The following is a 22,448-nucleotide window of genomic DNA, read 5'->3' as shown; positions in this document are numbered from 1 at the left end:
TGTGGGTACTTGGATGAATAATGGTTATGGTCTTGATGCAAGAATTTAGCTGAGAAGATCCATAGCAAGTATTATGGACATAGGTGGACAAGCTGGAGCTTTGTAACTCCATGTAAGACTTTCTTCACTGAAATCAATGTACAAAATGATCATGTAGTGGGATTGAATTTTCAATTTACGCATCTGGGCTATTTGGATTTTAATTTTCATCCTCTTATATGTGGAAAAAATGGTTCTGTGAACCAGCAGACAAATCCTCCTTTGTGGTAGAGTGCATAAGTAAAAACTTAACCCTCCCACCCTCACGGCAGTTTTTATTTGGAGTGGGTGGGAAATAGAGATTATTTCAAGTGTTTTGTGATAATAATGCCTTGTCTGTAACACTGAAAAAGTGACACAAGTTATACCAAAACTGCCTGTACTGCCTAATGCAATTATTTTAAAGTCAAGTAGTTGTCTTGTCTCTATGGTTCATCTTCTCTCATCACCTGTAGGAATATTGTACGATGAGACACCTGTTCTATATAAAAGTAATGCAAAATTGATAACATTTCAATGCACTAGTGCCCACTGAAATCTCCACTAAGACCCAGAGGGATTCCACTCCTTTTAATGGTTGCTTGGAGCTATTAAGTCATGTGCCTTTAGTATTGCATGACTGGCTTCTTTGAACAGAATCTGTTACTATAAAAAATTAAAGTGATCATTTAGACAAGACATAATTAAATGAACAGAACTAATGAAACACTGCAGGGGTGTCATCAAATATGAAATTCCAAATGCCCCCCAATGGGCATTTGCTTGATGAATGACTACCCAAAAGCACTGGCTCCATCTTTTGAGAATGTGTATTAATTTATTTTATACTTTGGATAATGGGGCATCCATGATACTTTTACATATTTCATTAGCATACATTTCAGGCTCAAAATTGTTCAATAAGGAATCAGAAGCAGAGTCATTTTAGTATAGACATGACTTGTTCATGACTTGACTTGAAAATATACCCTACTATTACAGGCTATTGTAAAAACTTTATTTCTGACTATGTATGCAAGCTCCTTTTGTTTATGTCATCCTACAGGACAAAATTATTGTCAAGCACTGTTAGCAGCTGACTAATCCTCATCTTATGGAGAAGGATCACTTGAAAGTACTCACTTCACCTGTGCTTCTTGTGGAAATTAGTCTTCGCTGATATGCTTATGGCTCTGTTTCTGAGAGAACCTGAAAACAAGTAATGTTTAAATTATTCTGGGCTTTACTCCACTTACATAGATTGTACCATGTCAGATTACAATGAGTTACATTAGAATAACTATGGCCCAGCATTGGAGTGAAGCTGAAAAAAAACTTTTCAATATTGTGATGGCTGTTTTTTCTAATGGGTTCTACTTATAGATTTTATCTTAATTTACACACAAAACAAAACCCAAACTCAATAGAGGAACAAATGCAAACATAAGCAAGTTTCAGCTCATATGAGCCCCTTCAAAACTGTGATTATTTCACTCAGCCATTCATCTTTGGTAAAGCTGTGGCCATCCTTATACTTCATTCATTCTACTAGTCTCCTTCCTAACAGGCAAAGACTTGTTTTAAAACCAAACAAAACCCAAAAAACTTTGGGGAGAAATTTTGATTCCATGTTCTGCCTGTCAGTAGGAATGTACAAAAGCATTACAAAGCTGCACTTGTGGACTGACACTAGGCATTTTTACTCATGAAGAGAAATACAAGGGCTAAAAATATGAAGATGACCCAATTAATGTCACTCACCTGTATCTATGAATACAACCATTACGAGAGAAGAGGGCAAGAGGGTACTTAATGGCTGAGGCTTCTTAGGACCTTTTGTTTCCTAAGTGATAGATCACAAGAGAAAGTAAAGGTCATGACAGAAGACAGTCATCAACTATTCCACAAGTAAGCCTGCTGCATGTTTTTAAATGTTCATCTTATAGACACCATGAGGAGGTCTGTATGAGGTTAATAATGTTAAACAGGACAATAGGATTTGCATACATTTTTCAGCTTAGAAAGTAAGCCACCTCTTAGTGTTTTGTAGTATAATAGCATGAAATGTGGGTAAATAAAGTATGCTTTAGTAGATGAAGAACATTCTGTGGAAATTACTTTAGTTTTAAGATGCATCTCTTGACTGCTTATTGATGGTAATTATTAGACTTTCTGGGTGTAGTTGGAACTACTTTGCATTCCTTATTCAAGCAGAACTGATGTCCTGATGTAGAATTTTACTAAATGAAGCAAATAGAGTTCAGAAACAGGTGTTTAAAAATGTGATCAGTATAATTTAACTGAGGAGTATCAAAAGCTGTAAGTATTTGTATTTAAAACTGGCTTTTTGTCTTTAAATAAGTTTTTTGTTTCAGACCAACATGTTTAAAAAGATTAGTGAGAAATTGGTGTTCTTAACTTGGTGCCAGTTTGAAAACCAGAGCTAGAAACTAAATTACCTTTTTGCATATATACAAACAAATATACATGAGGACTGTAGAAGTAACTACTGATCAGAAGTGCTTCAATATCTGCATGTTCATGGATTTTTTAGAAGTCTTGATTTACAGCAGTTTGTTAGACAGTCTGATTTCTCTAGGAGATTTCAGGTTGGTTTTGGGAGCCCAGTATTGTGTGGGTGATACTTCACACCACTCAATAGCATCACACAAGTACTGGAAGCTCCAGTATTAAGTCCTTCTAACCATCAGGATTTACAAATCATTCCAAATAGCAGGACTTTTTCTCCTGAATATGAAGTGATGCATGAGTTTTAGTTGTCTGGCCACCAGCCTGTGTTTGCTTTTGCAAACAGAGGGATTATTTTGGTATTTAAATTTTCTGAAAGACTGAGGATTTCTCTTCAGCACTGCTTTCGTGCAAGTGAATTGTTAGCAACACAGTTGACTGAGGGTTCCTATTTATTAGCCCTTTGACTGCAGTGATCAATCTGCACATCTTTTCTCACCTCAGATGTCCCTTTTAAAATTCCCCTCATATGCTTGCGTATCATTGTATGTACATATCATGGAGATGCTCATAGTATTACTCTGAGTATAGAACCATGCAAAACTGTTAAGAAGTGGTGAGTATTCCTACTGGAAACATAGGAATCTTTAGAAAAATGTTGCATTTGGTTCAAGCAGAGAATATTGCTCTTCTCTTACTGAGCTTAACTCCTCTGTAGGACAGAGTCATGAATATACCTAAATTTGACCAAGCAGTGAAAGTCCTTTTTTAACGAAATAACTAAAAGAACAGGTGTGCTAAGGGCCATTAGATAGTTTTTTTTTTTTTCCTCCTTTCCTGCTGGTATTTCAGGAGCCAGATCCATAACTAAAAAAGCTATGAATGAAGTGAGTTTTGTACATACCAGTGGGCATCTGCATGTCATAAATAAATTTTAGAAAGTATTAATTTGAACAAGAACTCATATGTGTTTTGAAATCTCACTTTAGACTTTTAAGGATGCTTGATCTGTGTTCAAAATTGAATTCTTTCGCTGTATTACACATCATATTCATATATTTTGGTGAATTATCTTTTTACTGGGTTTCTAGGCATAAAATATATATAACTGAGAATGGCTCTGTCTCCTGCCAAGCAGGATGCTAATGTGCAGTGCAGCAAACTCTATTAGTAGTGCATCTTCAGGCTAGTCAGGTATCAAGAAGTCGATAGTTTACTTTTATTCTGAGTAAAAGGTAATGGAAGGTCTGGATGGTGGCATTGTATAAGAATAGTGATATGATGTCTCTAAAGTCATGCAGGATATTGATTTAAAAGTTAGACAATACAGCTGGAAGTCCAGATGCTGTATTTTGCTTGTACTAAAGGAGTGTGGCACTTTTCCTGCTGAACACAAACCTTCTGGTACCTTCATAGAAATAAATGTAAGGTAGTGAACAAATTAATTGATTGCTCATTTTCCAGTTCATTATTACTGACACCAGTTGCCATTGAGAAATCCTTTAGGAAACTCAGAGAAAGATCTGTCCTCCAAAGAACCTTAGAGACCAAATTAGATAAGATGTGGAGTTAACTTAGATAAGACTAATAATGGCTTTGCTTTGGTTTAAGTCTAGAGATGCCTGAATACCTAAATTTAATGTAAATAATAAGGCAAAGATAGACTTCAAGTTCTGGATGAGTTGGGAGTATTGTGTTTCTTAACACCTCTCCAGACATGCAGGAAACAGAGCGTGTAAGAGTAAAACCAGAGCCTAAATCATCTTAGCATTGATGTAGTTGAATAGGAGAGAAATCTTTCTTGCCAAGTTTTCCCCTGAGTGACAGCAGGAAGCACTGATGTTCTGTGGGGATAGACAGACGGGTTTTGCCAGAGATTAGTCTAGAACAGTGCTTGTTAGAAACATCACTTAGAGCAGCAGAAGGGAGTAGCAGAAGGGGATTTGACACCAGCCAAAGAACAGATATTTCCATCTTAGGATGTTAGAATATCACAGAATATCCTATGTGGTATCAAACTGGCAGGCTGAATGATTGGAATAGCTGGATCAATTAAAATGTGAACAAGTTGGATTGTTTCCTTCCAAGTCTTTGCTCTTGGATCTGTAAACTTTCTTAGATTGTACGTGCTATATCTCTTGCTTTATTAGAATATAAGGGCTGCATTTTCAAGAGACTTAAAGTAAGAAGTAAGAAAATCAGTGTTATTCTGTTGTCTATTCTTTAGAGTGTTGCATGTGTAGACATAAACCAATTGAATGTCTCACGGTGTGGTGACTTGGAAAACTTCTCTGCTGAAAACAATCTTTGACAAAAAGGAGATTAGTTTTGCTGTTCCCTAAATGCAAATCAAACTGTCAAAAGATGTGTTTCTGTCAATATGCATCTGTATTGGGCTCATTTGTCAGCCAGGAGCTAGCTGGACATAGGGAAAGAGATTTCTGCAAGTCAAATGATGAAACTGGAATGCAGACAGTGTGAGATTCCGGAGATAGCTCTGGGAATTGCTCTGTGTGAACAGAATAGTTTGTCTAGTGGAGCCATACTGAAAGGTTGCAGAAAGAATCAGATGGTTAGAGTGACCAAGGCAGTCCTTGGAAGGGATGATGACTGATTATTTCAAAGCAATGGGCAATCAGTCACATTTGAGCCAAGGACTATTCTTTAAATGATCAGAAAAGACTGCAGTAAGGCATATCTAGTAAGTAGATGAAGGAGTTCTCACTGACGTTTTGCTTAGCTGGAAAAAAGCAGCAGTGGAAAGTGAAGAGGTGTGATGTGTTAAGAGAGATTTGTTAATGTCAAAGTCTGGAAAATTTTCTTCTTTTGCTATCTGCAAAAGCTGAATTGAAGATGAAGAGAGGGAAGTGTAAAAACGAAAAGCAGTGTGGGAGAGGGGCCCTGGAATGTCAGCAGATTAGAGGAGGCAGTAAAGTCTTCAATGTGTTTTCCCATCTTAAAAATGAGGTGTCTACAAGTTCCAAGCTTCACATTTTGCAGACTGCAACAGTGACTTATGAAAATGGTAATGAATATGTCTTTCAATGATGATTCCACAGTGGCTTGTGATATAACCAAAGAGTGCTGTAGAAATGAAGAAGTATAGATATTAGCTGTTTGTGTTCCAAACCCAGTATTACTGACTTTAGATATTCTTCCTAAGACAAAGACAAACAATGATCTCTTTTTATTTTCAAACGGCATGACCAATAGTGCAAAGATTGTAGTTGAAATGCTCGCCAAATATGTCATTGCTACAAGAGCAAGGAAAAGTCTTTCTTCATCACATTAAGGACACTGTGTTTTATACTTTGGACTGCATGTGAGGTCCAAAAAGAATAAATTATGTCAGTTACATTTGAATCGTAGAATGGTTTGGGTTGGAAGGGACCTTAAAGATCATCAGTTCCAATCCCCCTGCCATGGGCAGGGACACATTCAGCTGGATCAGGCTGCTCAAGGCCCCATCCAGCCTGTCCTTGAACACTTCCTGGAAAGGAGGATCCACAAGTTCCCTCGACAACCTGTTCCAGTGTCTCACCACTCTCATTGTGAAGAGGATCTTCCTAATGTCTAATCTAAATCTTCCCCCCTCCAATTTAAACCCACTGAATAATGGAAATTTTGTTGACATTAAAGGGTAATTTATGCTTGAAACATTTCTGTGCACATAACATTTGTTTCTGTTACATTTGTGATTTCAGTCATAAATATTGCTGTCAAAGTAAGGCTAGGTTCCCAGAAATGACAGAGATGCCAGCAGAGGAGGTGAAAAGAGCAAAGAGAAAACCACTACTTGTCCTCAAGATTTAGGAACCACTAAAGAATTTAGACTTTGAACACTGTCTTGTCAAGTCTGCTAATAAATGCATCTGAAGCTAGATCAGGTATCTCTACATATCACTGTGTAGACGTGGCCCTAGAAACAGGGAAGTCTTAAAATTTAAAGCTTAGAGCATCTGACATGTTTATGCCTGTGTCAACAAGGAGTTATGGGCCATTGTGAGAGTATGTCTTTCTGCTTCTGAAAACAATTCTTCTTCTTCATTAAATGTGCTAGTATCAGTCATTTAGCAAACCACTAATGTCAATAACCTTTGTATAGTTATTAAAGATAGATTAATGGCTTTGAATTCTGCATCAGACAGAGTAATAGAACAGCCATATGCAGCACTAATATTGCAATGTTTAGAACATGATAATCTGTCATAATTTTTTTTATATAGTGCTTATCAAAATGGTAACTTGACACAGTTTTGAACTGACCCATAGCATTTTATTATTTTTTTTAAATCTCTCCTCCTGTATTTCCTGCTTAAAAAAGCCCCTGAACTTTTCTTTGCATGTCAGAGATTTTCCTGATTAGGAAGTTTTCCTTTGCGCTCACTTATTTTGTTTTATGAAGTGGGATTCCTTCTGCTCCTCTCTCAGTGCCAAATTGCCTGATTTGTATAGTTCCAAGTGTCAGAATGATAAACTTGCTGGGGTCTCATGTGATTGGACAGGATCTCGAAAGTTGTGTGTCAGCGTGGGTCTATAGTGACCCTTTGGATTCAGTAAAGATGAGGATGTTATGGCAAGGTGCTGTCTGAACACTTCGGCCTTTACAGAGAACCCCACATTCTGCTCTGGGGGAACATTTGCCTTATCGTCCATGAGCTAAGATGAACTTCGGTGTCAAGTAAATGATTTGCCTGTTATTGGCCTACTTAGACTTGGAAGTAAACAAAATGCTGTTTCAAAAGAAGACTTATCAAAGCCTGAATTTTAACACTAAAGAAATACTTTGTGGCTGATGCACAATTTCTTTATCAGTTCTCATTGACCCATTCCTCTGAGTTTTGGAAGAAAATTCTAAGAGAAGTGCAGAGTTTTAAAAACATGTTTACAATATTTATATGGATTTCATTAGCTTGAGCCACTGATAATAACCGTGTAGGCTTGTGGTGGAAGTGATTAAAAGTGAATAATTTTTGGTTTGGTATTTGGTGTGAACTTCACTTTGTTTCTTCTTAAACCAAGACTGATTGTGTGAAACAATATCAGTGATAAATTACACAGTATTTGTTAGAAAGAGAGTATGACCTTTGATAGGAATGGTTGAACTCGATGATCCAGTGGGTCTCTTCCAACCTGGTGATTCTATGATTCTATGAAATCTTCAGGATCTTATAATGTTGATGATAAAGTCTTTCAACACATGAGGTCTACCATTATTCTACAATCAAAGTATGCTAAAGTCTTCATAATCTGTATGCAACATGTTCACATTGCAATTAGTAACATCGCAGAAACATCAAGTAATATGGTGATTAGTGATCTACTGCAATACTTGGTGTCAAAGGTGTTATCGTATTGATCTCCACATGCTTAAAATAAAGAATATACTGTTCTTTCCTGAGCATGTAAATTCTTAGCTAGAATAAATTACAGCCAAATGCAAAATCACCCTCAGTCTAAGTGTCTGTTAAATTAATCACTGGAAAGCAAAAAAACAGACAACAAATAAACTTCAAAGACTTGGCAACTGTGGGATCTCGTGAAATTAGGAAATTTGGACAGCTTGATAGAAACAAAAGAGATGCAAGTTGCTTTGATGCATTTCAGGTCAACTGTTGGAAACATTTGGAAAGAAATCAAACTCTCCATTCTAGCCTAATCAGATCAAACAAGGTCCTATTTGTATCTGTTTGTCTGGCAGATTTTGAAAACGGAATTAAAATAGCAAAAGAGAAATGCAGTAACTATAAGATATGTATAAACACATGCACATGTGTTTATATCCATTGTGGATGATAAGTTTTTTTCTATACGTAGCTATGTGATAAGCTAGCAAACATAAGGCCCTATTTTATTTTGCTTTTTAACAGATTCAGCCTCATCTGCTATTTTTTTCTCAGTCACTGTATTTGATGTACCAAAGCGATGAACATACTTGAAGAACAAGTATAAAAAATATCTGATTGAGGAGCCTGACTGCCTGTAATCATTTGTACAACCTGTTCTTGATGGAAATAAGAAAGCAATTATATTTTAGTCCATTTTAGTCAGTCAGAGGGTCATAGGGATTGGTTCAATAGGAAACAAAACCATGTGCTTAATTTTAAGCATGTGATTAATCCTACTTATCTGCTTGAAGTTAAATGCTTGCAGGTTAGGGTCCAAACTAACTAGGCTGCATAGACAGAAATACTGGAAAACACAAACAGAGCAATGAAGGGACCTCTCCTTGTTTGTTTTTATCAAAATACCTTTGCTTTTCTAAATCCCCCCTTTCTATGACCTTTTACTCTTTCCTGCTTCAAATAGTGACAGAAAAAAAACCCCAGCTTTCATCAGTAGGCACTACAATAAAAAAATGCAAGTTCACGTGTAACACAAATGAAATCCTTGCTACTCTTGTGGCCTTACTGCTCATGAGCAAACACGCAAGTATTCAGAGTTTATGCCAGGAATGCAATTATATTTATGATTATTAGAAGAGTGTTTGCTATGTGTTCTACTTCCATGTTATGTATGTATTAAAAAACTTATATGATAATATAGAATATTTTACATGTGCATTTCATACCTCATGCGCAAAATAATTCAAGGGAGCAAGGACATTTTATACTGGCCAAATCCTCCCCCAGATTCCTGACTCCTGAAGTAGCAGGATCAGACTCCACATACTGATAGTAATCAAGATGACAAGGACAAAATTTCTTAACAGACAGAGAAGAGTAGTAGAAAAGATGATGACAGAGGGACAGGAAGAATAAGGAAGGTAGAAGTGTTGGAAGAGAGAATGAGATAAAGTAAGGAGGAAAGAAAAATAAACCATAGAAGAAACTGGGTCTGTGAGCCTAAAATACTGGCAAAAAGCCAGAATAAATGTGGGGGTGAATTAAGGAAGGATGAACAGAAAAGATGTTGCTGCTTAAAATATGAAACTTTGTGCCAGAATACTGCAATGACATTTGACATGTGAATTGGGTCTCAGAAGATGTGGGGTGTTAGTAGAGGCTGGATGTTTAATCCTGGTCTTTAAATGAATACCTCAAGTGTTGTGGGCAGTTTTGGGCACTGCAGCATAAAAATGATATCGAGCTACTGGAGAGTGTCCAGAGGAGGGTCTAGAGAGGAAGTTGTATGAGGAGTGGCTGAAGTCACTTGGTCTTTTCAACCTGGAGACGAGGAGACTGAAGGGGGAACCTCATAGCAGTTTACTTCTTCCTCACAAGGGAAGGAGGTGGAGCTGATCTCTTCAATGATAGGACCCGAGGGAACAGCGGGAAGATGTGCCTGGGGAGGTTTATGTTAGATATTAGGAAAAGGTTGTTCACTCAGAGCTTGGTGGAGCCCCAGAAAAGGCTCCCCGGGGAAGCAGTCATGGTGTGAAGCCTCACAATATTCAAGAAGCCTGCACTCAGACACATCATATAAATTTTGGGGTTGTCCTATGCAGGGATAGGAGTTAGACTTGATGATCCTTGTGGGTCCCTTCCAATGCAGGTCATTCTGTGATTCTCTGAATTCAATGGACAAGTCTCATAGGATTTTACTCTAGGTATTATGTATAAGGTAAAGACAAAGTCTTTGTGCATGACACAGTTCGCTGTTACATTTTTGTATAGCTGATGTGAGGACTTTAATATCAAATTATGAAGTGCCAGTGAATTGTAAAAGCTCTGACGTTTTTTGAGAAAACTAATAAGAATAATCACAACATTTATGATATTATAAACATTAGAATACTTATTTTTAATGAAATTGCATGAATTGATGGTTCAGAAATTAGTTCAGATTCAAGAGTAGTTTGCCATCTATATCAACCCACTGGATTAGCGATTAAGCAATACTTTGAGAAATATGAGATGACCCAGATTTGAAAAAATATATGTATTAATTAGAACTTAAAACAAATGCAAAATTAGAACTTAAAAGAAAGAGAGACTTAGACTGTTGAAATAATAGTATATGGATGTTTTTGTTTGTAGAAGCAAATTATGCTACATGGTTAAAATCCATATGAAATGTAAATTTTTTAAGAGATGAAAAGTGATATATTTACTAAATACTTGATTCCAGATTTCTATCCTTTAAAAACACTTCTAAATTGTGGAACAGCTGTTTGATATGCACGCAAGCAAGTTTCTGCTATTCTGAGAAAGCTTAGGAGCTAGTTTCACTTGTGAATCTCTCAATTACTTGCAACTGTGGTAGCTTCGTATGGTGTATTTCCTAATGAAGCCATCAAAAAGCTTTTTGATTTTCATAAACCCTTAGATTCACACTCCTTTATCAGCCTAAATCAAACAGCTGCTTTTAGGCAAGATGCAGATTAAACAAAATATTTCAGCGCGGCTCTAAGGAACTTCTGCATTGGAAAGCATGTTGTTTAACAAACCCCAAACACATACAGCCTGAAGAGGGCAGTAAAGATAAAGCTTTAGTTTTCTTACTTTTTTTTTTTTTTTTTTTCCCCCCTTACTGTTTTCATTGTACATTGTATTCTGAAAATGCATTACTGGACAGCACATATTTACAGACGTTACACATTTCTGGAGCTATGCTGCCTAAAATGTACAGTCTGGTCAATTAAATCCTTTGTTAGGATTTATCTGATGATCTGACTCCTTCACATGACAGTGCAGAAGTGGAAGATGTCCATCACTTACAAAAGTAGTTTGCAGATAATGAATTGCATGAGCCAGCGTTGCTTCAGCTGGGACATCCCTTTAAAAAAACCAAACCACTGCATTCTGCAAGCGGGTTAAAAGAAAAATTTTGCAAATTGCCAAAAAATGATAAGTTGTTTTCATAATTTTCCTTTCAGAGGGGCCAAGGTCCCTTCAGAAATGCACCAGTGGGTTTTTTTAAGAGGAAGAGAGTTTTATACTTTTTCCGTTCATCTGCTTTGGGAGCTTTCTGACAGCCAGGCTTATATTGAAACTTAGGTAATTTTCCTTGTGTTTAGGGGCAGTGAATTTCACATGGTAAAAAATATGCATATGCTGGAAGGAAACTGCAATTGCAGAACAGCAGATATATGAATTGTTCTGCATTGTCAGTGTTTTTGTTTCTGTGTAGGCATTGTTATCCCTCAGGAACCTACTATTTGCTTTGAGCTTAGGAAATAACATACCTTTTTAAAGCTGAAAGAAATAAATGTGTTTGAATATTTTGTTCATATGGAAACACACATACACTCATGGACACCATTGTGAAACTAATTTTTAAAGATATTTTGTACATGCAGATGTGATGGGGTTGTGTGTGTGTATATTTATCCATACAGATAGAGCATACTACCCATACATGTTAGAAAATGTCTTTGGAGAAATTGAGGCAAAGCTAGGAAGGGAACTTGATTTTTCCCTTTGAAGACAACTGGCAGAAGATTCTGATTTAGTCAGTAACTTTTAATCAAGAAAGTGGTGCTGAAGTGAGTGATGTTCCAGTAATAAAGCAAGAGTCAATTATTAGGAATGAAAATGTACGATTCTTAATGTTTGCTGATGGTACCCTAAGCAAGTTGTGCAACTCCCTCCCAAAAGTAACAGCTCAGATTTTCCTCAAATCCCTTCTCAAGACAGCAGTACAAAGACTGCCATGTACTCTGTTCATAGCTGAGAACTGTGTCAGGGGTGCAGAGGTTCTTTAGAGTCACGGTACAGAAATAAGGAACGAAAATATGTGGAGACAGTACCGAGAACTGAGAAATAAAAACTTTCCTACTTGGCAGAGAATTCTGATTCCTTGCAAAAACAGCAAGCTTGAAATTTAACATTGAAATCCTTTTGTTTGTGAGAAATGAAATATTATCTGTTTGTGCCAATCACTTACAACTTGCAGATAACTATTATTTTTAGTTAAATTCAAACACTATTTTCTGAGAATGCAAGAAAAGAAAAACATTTTGTTTTGGGAAGAGACAGCTCTATCCTTTAGGGCACTTCCCTATGAAATGTAGCTCAGTTGTGTTCAAAGACCTCAACAGTTTTCTTTTTCTTTTTTTTTTTTTTACTTTATTAAGTAAGAAAATTCCTGATTAGATGTTGAGGCAGGTACTGAGCTGATGCAAACTGGAGTGGCTCCATTGTTATGCAGACATCAGATGGCTGAGGAAAGAGACCAGTACAGTTAAGCACATTTAATTGTTTGGAATGGCTTTATTGTACTTGAGGTTTAGCATTGGAAAATCTTAAGGCAGAAGCTGAATATAGCTCTTTCTCGGCTACAGTTCAGCAAAACATTTAACCACATGCTTCAGTTCATCCCTATTTAATAATGTACTTAAGCAATATATTTAACTTTAGTCATGTGCTGAAGTCCATTGCTTTCCAGGGCTTTTAAACAGAGGTTTCACTTTTACCCATATTAAAATGATACATTTGTCAACTTGCCCAGATGCAACTGAATGATATTTCAATTTTTATAATGAAGTACAAAGACATAGGAATCACTCAGTCTCTTCCGAGGAAGCATAAAATAACAGTGGAGTATTTCTCCACAACCGAAGTTTTCATTTACTGTTTTTATTTGCTGTACATTTCAGGTGCCAATAAATAGAAACAAGTGCAGATTTGCTTATAGTGTTTATGGCGTATATATATACACCCTAGCAACAAGGCAAACTTACATGAAAGAATGGTATTTCTTCTAATGAGGGAGTGTTAAGACGTGTTTTGATGAAACGCCAAAAATAGAGCACACTTAAATCCCCGGGAAATCAACTGGTACCTGTGGATAAGTTGACAGGCATATTTTTTCTGAGTAGTTTAACCTGTATGTTGCAATTGCCCTTCTTGAGGTTCTTTCATCTGTTCTGAAACAACAGACATTACTTTGTGATGAAGAGGAGCCCAGCAACAGTGATGGTGGCAATGGAACTGGTATGTAACTGAGTGTACTAATCCTAGGCACGTTGCCAAATTAACCAAAATCCAATTAATCAAAGTAACAACTATTTGTCCTATGTGATATGAGTTTGTCAACAATTTCTGGCTTCCAATTATATTGTGCATAACCTATGTCCTACTGGATGGCCTCTGCTGTAACCTGGATTATTGCCAGACTGAAAATAAAAGTGGCTACTTTTCTTTTTAGCAGAAGTAATCTACTGTTACCCCAGCAAACTTTCATTGTAGCAGTCTTATGCTGACTGTATGTCTGGTCACAAAACACATCCCAATTCTATCATTTATACAGAAAACGCACACATATGAACCACAGAAACAAGTATATGCACAGCCAGTTATGTACTAGATAGATAACAGCATGATGCCATGCTTTTTGTCATTTTGATTTGAAGTAATTTCCATTCATCTTTTCCACAGAAAATGATTTTTAAAATGTTGTTAAATATATTTATGCAGTTTTCATCTAGTACGTAGACTTTTGTATGCATTTTATTAGTCATACTAACAATAATAGATACTGATATTTAATGAAGACTTTTCTAACCCTTAAAACGTTTTTTAAGAGAAATTAGGCCAAAGATATCCTAAAAAATTCAGAATATTTGTTCTTAATTGCACCTTTCAGGAGCTTAGTAACAGTGTTTTCTTGGTTCTTGGAAGTATAGCTTATACTGCTATAAACCAAACTGGACTCTGATGTAGTCTTCTGTTTCTTTTTGCATTGTTTCATGGAAGACTGGACTTAGATAGGGTTTATCTGCTAAGGGTATATGCTATGTTAGAAAGCGTGGACTCTAGCACTCTGCTAGATGTTTTAAAATAGGACAGTAGGGATTCCTGTGATATGGCAAAGCCTACCGGACTTCAGAAAAGCTTTCTTTAAGATTAAAAAATTATGATTTTTTTTTAAGCTCTCCTGTTAGGAGTGTGATATGTATTTATGGTACCCTCAGGTTCTGCACAATAAAAATGGTTAAACCTTTAGTCCTTTTAGTAGTTCACAGTTTTATTACAGAAGTTATTTTGTAGATTTTATGCTTAGAGCAAGGTCAGTGTATTGCACTGTATAAATTATTCTAAGTAATTGCTCAGTTATTTTATAGCTTAGTCACAGGATTTTTTTATTATTAAACATAGCCTTTTCTTTAAGGCTGGGGAGAGAAGGGCACTATAAATCACATGGCAGCTTGCCATTTGGGGTTTCAGCTTTACCTGTGATAAGGATTTAATAACAATCTGGCCCAGACATCAGTTCCTTCTCAATTACCTTTCCACATGGGTATTAGTTCACACTGTTTATTAAAAACTCCCCTTGTGCTTGTTTTAATGGAGTGTTTCAGATTAATGGCCCCTGTGGAGTTTAACTTCATTGCACTTCATTAAAGCTAGATTGTACAAAAGGTTACTTCAATTAAATCCAGAACTCGACCTTAAATCTGTATGGATTTTTTTAGAAAATGTGGTAAAATTGCTATGCCAATCCTTTGAGATTAACAGGGCAACATCCTTCTTGGTAACTGAAGTTCAAAATATGTTCTGTCTGTTCCAAATTAGCTTGTGGATTAATATTCAGATTTCAGGAGATCAGAAGGTGAAAGCAACTGAATGGTGTATGATCTATAAATGAATTGGCTAAGCAGTTTTGTTAGAAAGAGGACAGCCTAGGGAAACTTGAGAACTTCTTCTCACCTGTAAAAGCATTTTCTGGATGTTTCACAATACTTCTGTGAGGAATTAACTGTTTGTCTGCACAGCAGGAGAAAGTGCTTCTATGAACAACCCACTCGTATTTTCTAAATGCAAACCCCACAAATGACTGCCTAACAAGATTTTCAGTGCAAAAATCTTTTATGTCATCAATTGCTCATTTTCTTGCCAAATACCTTTGAAACAACAGGTGTCTGGAGATGTGTCCTGTAGTGAGGAGGAGAGAAAGGTTGTGGAGCTTTCTTGGGAGTGCATTCAGCTGGTTGTGCAGGGAGAGAAGAAACAGTGCAATGATGCTGAAGTGTTCCTAAAGAAGCAGATAAATTCACTAGACTGAAAAAAACAATGGTTTGTTTGTAAGGATAAGGATTTTGTTAAGGATTATGCAAACCGTGAAATGATGTGAAATTGACCCGTGAGATTCTTGAATTCTGGCGAAACCATCACAGAGAGTGATGCCAGGAAATTGAAGATATGTACCAAGATCTGCAGTGCTTACATACAGCACTGGTCAATCAAAAAGGACCAGTTCTTCTCCATGACAATGCCTGACAACGTTTCGCAAATGACTCAGCAGAAGCTGCATAAACTGGGCTATGAAACCACCTCAGCCAGTTTACTCACCAGACCCCTTTCCCATTTTCGAGCATCCTGACACCTTCCTGCAAGAGAAGGTTTTCTATAACCAAGCAGCATCTCAAGATGTCTTTGAAGAATTTTATATTACCAGAATAAAGTTGTTTCTTGTTGGCAAAAAAATGCATAGATTCTAATGTTTTTTATTTTGATTAATAAATTTTATTCTAAGCTGAAATATACTGCTTTAGAGTTGGTTAAAACCAGAAGTTATTTTTGCACCAATCTGATACCATTATAATTTTCCTTCTTTTAAGTTCTTGTCAATAAGTTGTACAATAAGTGTTTGGTTTAGCATTATAGATGACTTCTGTACTAAGAAAATTTGTAGCAATCCTTTGTTAAAGAAAAAAAAAAGATGCAGGGAGAAAACCGTAACAATTCAGTCTTCTATCATAATCTAAATGGAAAAGTTTGGAGCCTTGATGTTACTTTGTATATTTATAGAAGCAGAGAGACAAGGCCTATGGCTTTACATAGATTCTTGGATGCGTCCTAAAATTACTGAGGTGAAACAAAGATCTGAATATTTAGCATTAGACGTTCTGAATTTATTTTTAGATCTGAATCACCATAGCCGTTAATAAATTTTATATGAGGTCCATCACAAAAAAACCCAAGACTAGCCCTATCGCTGAGAAACCAAGAGTGGGAAGGGAGAGACACAGACATGGTTGTAGAACATGTTCTAACCTGTCATAGTGGGACAAGGCTCAATTCAATCGTTCCACTCAGTATGGGTGGATGTGTGTTCAAAGACAGATGTTTCCTTACTGCGTGCTGGGAAATGTTGGAGTGCAAGAGTGAACAGTAAGTTAACATCAAGTTTCTTGTGAAACTGAAGAAATCCACAATGGAAACTTTTCAATTATCGTCTGAGTGAAGAGATCCCAAAGATCAAGCTGGTGCTCAAAGGAACTCATTTTTTGTTGGTAAATGAAGTGAAAGCAAAACTGATGGAGATCCTCAGCAGCCTTTCAGAAAATGATCTGTGGAATTTCTTTGAATGTTGACAGCATCATATGCAGCTGTGTGTCAACTTGGAAGGGAACAATTTTGAAGGTGATCATAGTTGATTTTCTTTCTTTGTTATATAAAAAGAGCTAGAGGCACAGTCTCTTTTTTTATTGTGTCAGACCTTGTACTTAAAGATATTTCTTCAGGCAAATTTTGTACATTTTAAAGCAACCTCTTATATCATGATCTTTGAGGGCTAGAATCAAATTCTTTGGTAAGGGCAAATGTATTTCAGTTGCAAATGATTATTACACACGGATGTTAAATTTATCACAATTTCAAGACAAAATATTGCTAATCCTGCATCTGAAGTTATATGCACAAGAGAGCTGATAAAATCATGTATTTCAGGCTTTCTATTTCAAAATAATTTGTATTTAGGATGATCTTTCCAACTACTCACATCAAACACCTTTTGTCCCAATACTTTTGAGTAAATTCATGGAACTGAACAGAAGAGCTTGTGACATTAAAAGCTTCTAACGCACTGAGAGATCTGTGGACCAAGACTCATAATCTGGGGCCATACCATCCTCTTTAGTGTTGTGATTTTTTTCCTTGTAAAAAAAAAAAACCTCATAAATGAACTGTCTTCCACACCCCTGCCCATCCAGTCATCTCTAAGCCACTGAACACTGTGTGACCTTAAAATAGCTGGTTGAATAAATATATACTATTTTCACTTGGATAATGTAAAGTAGAAAACAGTAAAGAACTATTCATAAAACTTCTAGTATTGCCTCTGTTCTGAAGCTTTCACTTTCTGAATGAGCCAGATGGGATGAAGGGTGATATTGGAGGACAATATGGTAATATAAACTCATAAGTGGTACAGACAGAGGAAAGTCAATAAGGGGAAAAAAATCAGCTTCTCTCAGTATAGAAAGTAAAGGACATTCCATTGACAACGCCAAAGGGCAGACTTGATACACACGAAGATAAGGGTTTTTTTCACATGATCTGTAGTTAGGTTTTGCAGTGTACAGTAAAAATATTTTTTTTAAGCAATGGTTGGATGAAGCCTCCAACTTGTAAAACCTTCAAACTGTGATTGCCGGGAGGTAGAATTGCAGAATGGGGAAAGTTTGTCCTGTACTTCCCCTTTTACGCTCTTCCTCAAAGCTTTTGATGCTGGCCTCCACCCAAGACAAGTGGCTGCACTAGTTACACTTGTGGCTCTCTAGCTCACTTTGAAGTCAGGGCTTGGCTATGGTCATGGAATGGTGTTAAGATCATTTCAAGTAAGGACCCCCCCGGTGAAAAGAACAGTGGTGGTTTCTGGTGTGTTTCTTCATCCTTGATATCTTCTCTTGTTACTTTTACCACGGTATTGCTTCTTTCCTTATGCTTTGTTTTGATTACAGAAAATGCTGAGGCTGGAGCTGTCATCACATGTAGGTGGTGAAATGACTGGTATAGCAGCTGTCTTTTCAGCAGGACTGTAGTTTTACATCTGACTTGCTTCTGCCAACTCTGTGGCTTCCTGCTGATCTCCATCTCTGCATGGAAGACATCTGCTTCCAGATGAACACAAGCACATCAAGGAGAGTGCTAGTAAAAACAGGGTCCAGTATGTACTCTGCAAAATCTATTCCTGTTTGTCAAACTGCTCTGCAAACTAGGAAATTAAACTTCTAGTCTGAAACAGCTACACACAGAGCTCATGACAGTATTAGAAATGCGTTTGTTTCACCTTCAACTGATCAGAAATTGTTTATCAGACAGGAAATCTATCCTTGCTCCCTCTGCATGCTTGAACTTGCAAAAATGCTGGATATTGCACCAATCCAGCAAAGCTTTAAGAGTATACTTATCTCCCAGCACAACTTGAGCCATGGGTGCTAATAATACTGTTTATAAACTTACACTGGAAAGTGAGTAAATGCTTTGCTGTTCTCTGAACTGCCGCACTTTTACACTATTCAAGCTCTTGTATGTGAGTGTGTATCTCTGATGAAGACTCAAACAGTTTTCAAGTATTTCAGAATGCAACATCCTGCTTCTTTCAAAGTGCTAGCCCATTAGGGCACATTAAATTGATATTCGCCTCACGATTCTGACTTCTCAGAGAATGCTATGTTAAATTCAAGGTCATAGTGTTAATCTTCAAAGTCCTTCACAGAATTGGTACATGTTACCTCAGAGAATCTTTCTTTGTGACTACAACCTCACCTGACAGCTGTGTTCCTCAGGAATTATGAAGCTGTCAACCTTAAGGGTGAAGCCTGAGAGGGCAGAAGACAGGGCCTCCTCAGCCACACGGCTAAAGCTTTGGAAATCATTATCAGAGTAGATAAGAATGACCACAAATCTCCTTGTCCGCTAGGCAAAGCATAAAACTGACTATAACTTCTCAAACGGGCACAGCTAAAGACAACAAGGATAGAGGGTGAAAAAGATTAACAGTAAGAAAAAGAGTAGCGAGATGGGAGGAGGAGAAGAAAAACTGCTTACATGTTGCCTTCTCAAAATAAAAGTTCTGATTTGGGGCAAATAATGGGCATATTTCAGATATGACAGAAGGCATTTGTATTTGCTCATTTGACAGTTTAATTTGACATTTTAGTATATAAGCATCATTTGTGTGCTCCTAGTCTTATCTTAGTTTCCTTTTAATGTACTATTAATACATAGTTAATACATATTAGTAGTAGAGTGCATGCCAGAACACCTATAGAAGCCAAATAAAATAACATGCAGTTCCTTTTCATTATTAAATATGTTTTTTGGCAAATCATATAAGAATGGCTCAGGTTCCACTAGTTATCATCTTACAGTGAGTAAAGGTCAAAAACTGATTCATCAGGTTGTGAATGTTTTATGTGATTGTGGATAAGAAAAATAAATCTAATGTCTTGTGATCTGCAACTGTTACAACAACTGACTGGCCCTGTATCTTTTTCTGTGTTTACCTGGGACTGTCTGCCTTTGACTTTAATCAATATGCATGGCTCTTGTAAGTAGGAATTAAAGGTGAAAATTATTTGTCCCTCATGTTGGAGTATTTCTAATTTAAAAAGATGTAAAGATCAAACCTGATAATTACTTGAATAAATACAGTGAACTGGGCATGTCTCTCCTTTTTGCTATACAGTCACACAGGTTAAATGAAGTTGATTGTTGATTAGGATGCCCTAATCCTGCCTCTTCTGACAAAGATATTTATTCCTGAGAAAGCTCAGGCTTGTGTAATTCCCTTCAAAATGGCCTGTCATGTTGTTAGGGTGAAAACAGGAACTGTAAAATCATGCTTCTGGTTTACTTACAATGATGTTAAATACAAAATACAAAACCTTTTGAACTGATGCTTGGAGATTAGTTTTATCACAGCAGAAAAAGAGGAGGGAAAGGCTCAGTTCTACAGACATCACTGGCAGAACTTCCAGCTCTTGTCTTTGGGATGGAACTTTGTCTAAACCTGCATGCTTACCATTAGTTCAGATGGGTATAACTCATTCCTCTTTGTATTGAAATTCTTCAAATGTTGTGAGTTAAGAAAGTTCTTTTTCAGCTTAGAGCTCTTCTTTTTATGCAGAAATGTCTCAGTTCTGTTCTTGCCGCCTAGCTATGAAATTCCATGGGATTTGATATTCTACAAAAAATGGCAGTTGTAATGTCATTAATGGGCAGGTGCCTGTTACGATAGTTTAGTATTGTGGCTGTGCTTTTATTTAAAGTAGTCAAATGAACAACTGTGGTTGACTTTATGAATACTAAGGAACTGGTACTTGCTATGCTTTGGATTTGTATGAAGTAGGTCACCTAAAAAAATGGTGGTAGGTCACCTAAAAAAATGGTTACAGTATAACACTGGTACAGTAATTAGATCATCTACACCTGGGAAATGTTTGTGTTATTCTAGATGTTTGTGCATGAAGTACTTCACTTTTTGCATTGCCATTCTGTGCTAATGCTCATAAATCTGTAGCAAAAGTGTAGGTCACGGAGAGAGAAAAGAAGGGGAAGCTTTGGATGTTAATGCTATGAAAAGGAGACCTACTGGAATGGGAACAAATGGCCATCAGTGGTATTTTTATGCATAGGGGATCTAGTAAGAATGATCTGCTTTGAATGGCAAAATTTTCTGGATGTAAATACTTTTTATTTATTTTGCAATCAGACACCTACTGATTAAAATCCACAGTCTCTGTCCCACCCATTCGAAAACTGGTTCTTGAAATCAGATCTTTAGCTATCTCAATATAAGTACTTTTAAATATGCTATTGCTAGGTCTTAGCTTATAGCCAACTTATGCTTCTGGTAGCTAACCCCTGTCCTTAAGCACTATTTTACTGAGATACAGGTACACAGTGTGTCACTTTATGCTCTAGTTCAGCTTTTTCGAGACATGACTGCTGCTTTGGAAATGCAAGTCATGCTCCTGGTTGGCAGCAGTGGCAGCGCTGTCTCTTGTGGTTCAAGGATATCTGCACCTATTTGGCATTCCCTCAAAGGCTATGATGTAGCCTACTGAGTTGAATTAGAATGCTGCCTATGACAGTATTTGGCTCTTAGTTAATGCTGAATTTGATCCATTATTAAGGAATAACAGGCATAACATTATAAATTTATACGCCTCTTTATGAGCACAGAGTAGTGCAAGTTCCCTGCCTATTATGATAAAACATAACAGATTGAATAAACTTCATATATTTATTTCCTAAAATAGCTTTACTGTTCACATTATAGCTTCTGGTGAAACTAGCTATTATCTTCTTTCATCTGCAGTCAAAACACCTGCTACTTGTAAGCAATTGTTAGTTAAAACACTTAAAGCATTGACATTTGTTTTAAATGGCAATTAAACTATTGCATTGTCACATTTGTTTTTACTGTACTGAAAGTTCAATAATCTAGTGTACCTTGATATGTACCACATTTCATAGTTGCAAGCTACAGGTCAGACATAAAGACACTCTAATAGCAGGTAATAAAATACAGAAATAGCCTGTGCTGTCAAGGCTTAGACATACAAAGCAATGCAGGACTGCTGGTCTTGTAGCTCTTGCATTTTTGTCAGTGCATTTCTGCCAGGTCAGGTAAAGGCAGAGTTAGCTGAATAGAGGAATGTTTTATTGACCTTTTTTCCATTTGGCAGAAAGTGAATAAAGTTTCTGAATAATTAATACAATTGTTATTTTTGACTGCTTTCAAAGCTGATTAACAGAAGAAAATGTACTTATGAATGAACAGCTTAGTAAGACATAGGGAAAATTAGTCAAACTAATAACAAATAACATTCTTCTATCTCAATTTCAAATTACTATGGCCATTCAAACACCGCATTTTAGCTGGTGAGAGAAAGAAGTCTTTATTCAGATCAAGGCTCCGTATATCCTGTCTCATTTTATATACCTTTTAAAAGTAATACATCTTGTCCTATAAAAATGCAGGAGTGCAGCTTACCTAAAATATATTGCACATCTCAGAATCTTGTGGTACGAATTTGTTGGTATCAAGGACAGCAAGTGGTAAAGAAAGAGTTAAGCATTGAAGAAGAGAATATAGATTACTGTGCTGCAGGCATCTATCACAGCACTGACTGAAATAAAGAAAGTTCAGGAAAGAGACATTGCTTCCAACAGAAAAACAATCAATTTTGGATCTATATATAACACAGCATTTATATAATTGCACTAAAAGGTATCTGTCTTCCAGTCAATACTTTTATAAAAAATATGCCATAGAAAGATTTC

General features: G+C 36.6%; 1 protein-coding gene across 1 annotated transcript in view; it reads left to right on the top strand.

Moving 5' to 3' along the window:
* PCM1 (pericentriolar material 1) overlaps window positions 1–17,854 on the top strand; it is a 145,480-nt gene extending 127,626 nt beyond the window's left edge. Inside the window, exon 39 of the transcript XR_011337377.1 lies at window positions 17,844–17,854. The gene's annotated coding sequence lies outside the window, so the exon portion shown is untranslated. The remainder of the gene's footprint in view (window positions 1–17,843) is intronic.
* The last annotated feature ends 4,594 nt before the right edge of the window (window positions 17,855–22,448 follow it).

The sequence above is a fragment of the Phaenicophaeus curvirostris genome, chromosome 4 (assembly GCF_032191515.1).
Source record: "Phaenicophaeus curvirostris isolate KB17595 chromosome 4, BPBGC_Pcur_1.0, whole genome shotgun sequence".
Classification (NCBI taxonomy): domain Eukaryota; kingdom Metazoa; phylum Chordata; class Aves; order Cuculiformes; family Cuculidae; genus Phaenicophaeus; species Phaenicophaeus curvirostris.
The sequence above is the reverse complement of the archived record's forward strand: the minus strand, read 5'-3'. Positions and strand labels throughout refer to the sequence as shown.